The sequence below is a fragment of the Alligator mississippiensis genome, unplaced genomic scaffold (genome assembly GCF_030867095.1).
Source record: "Alligator mississippiensis isolate rAllMis1 unplaced genomic scaffold, rAllMis1 scaffold_21, whole genome shotgun sequence".
In the NCBI taxonomy this organism is placed as follows: domain Eukaryota; kingdom Metazoa; phylum Chordata; order Crocodylia; family Alligatoridae; genus Alligator; species Alligator mississippiensis.
The window spans coordinates 602,137-603,639 of record NW_026775376.1 but is presented as its reverse complement, the minus strand read 5'-3'; the positions used below and the strand labels follow the sequence as shown (position 1 = coordinate 603,639).

At 53.3% G+C, this 1,503-nt stretch overlaps 1 non-coding gene across 1 annotated transcript; it reads right to left on the bottom strand.

Annotated features, from left to right (window-relative positions):
• Positions 1-1,431: 1,431 nt before the first annotated feature.
• Positions 1,432-1,503, bottom strand: TRNAA-CGC (transfer RNA alanine (anticodon CGC)). Its single transcript has one exon. It is a non-coding gene; the product is annotated as a tRNA-Ala (tRNA).

Sequence of the window (1,503 nt, the reverse complement as noted above, 5' to 3'; positions counted from 1 at the left end):
AACCATGAAGCAGGATGTCCGGCTCATTCTGTCCCCTGGGGCCTGGCACTGAAAACACACTGGTAAAGGTATAATTGTAACCAAGGTTTCAGGGCAGTGATTGACAATTCCTTTTTCCCCTTCCTGAGGCCACCGTCCCTTGTGGGCTATCCAAGGCACCTGTCCAACGGGCCAGGCCATGCTACTGTCAACTGCGAGCTCTTGTAGAGTTGGAGGAACAGCATTACTCTTCTGCCATGCTGCATCTCCATCCTTTTCACTGGGTGCCTATTCTGGGTGGGCCTACCAACAGGCTCAGAGGAAACAGTTAGACACTCTTGGGAGGCTGCCATTACCAAGTTAGGCTCTTTCCTTTGAATTCAGAAACCCCCTGAGTGCAGATTCCCATGCCTACAAATGCCAACTGGAGTATTTCAAAGGATGTGAAGAAGGGATGAAGAAAAGATCCAAAATGTGCTAGCACTGCTGGATGCTTGGTGGGAAGTTAAGGACACTTCCCTTTTTCAAACCCAGGGAGTTTGAATCAGAAAAGACCTGGGCTCCCAAGGAAATGTCCTTGTCCTGGGCTGTCACCATGATTTGCCACCAAGCACCAGCCTTGTAGTTCCCTGCAGCTCCTGCTTCTTGATGCAACAACCATCTTCCCATGTGAAATCCCCATCTGGCAGAAGTGTAGTGTGAAGCTCCTGGCCTAGGATACCAAAAACGAGGATCGGTGAGCAGGGCTGTCCCGGTTGGGGGGGGGGGGGGGGGGCGGGGGAGAGCAGGGGGGAAATCAGGGCAACCCCCCTGGGCCCTGTGCTTTGCAGGGCCCTGCGGAGCTGGGCAGAGCAGCGGTAGCACAGAGCTGGGCAAAGCGGAGGCTCCACGTCCAGCCGCTCACTACCCACCCCCATCTCCTGCCACCACCACCAATGGCAGCAGCAGCTTCTTCAGGTCCCCAGTGGTGGTCTGGCTCTGCTCTATAGGGGGAGGAGAATCCCTACACCTCCCACAGCGCTTGTGCACCTGCTCTGATCCCTTCAATTGGAGAGGGGGTACCTTTTGGAGTACCGCCCGGGTTACACATGGTTTCAACTTACACGGTGTTTTTCAGGAACGTGTCCCCCGCGTAACTCGGGGTCTGACTGTACTGTAATTTATAAGTACTACTCTGCTGCAGAGTTAGTTAATTTAGTCCAGCCAAATAGGGGTGCATGTGTAGACAAGAGACATTTACTGCACAACTACCTAGGCAACTCCACAGTAAATGTCTCATGTAGATGCACTTACAGAGAAGAAAGCTTCAGTGCAGGTGGAAATGGGGGATTGTGATGTGTTGGGTCTCCTCCACCCCTATGGGTGGTATAAAGCCCCTCCAAAGGCCAGATCTGTCTGCAAGACAGTTTTTGTCCGCCCGGTATGGAGGGACCTCCTGTCTACCGGAAAAAATGGAGATGCTGGGGATTGAACCCAGGACCTCATACATGCGAAGCATGCGCTCTACCACTGAGCTACATCCCC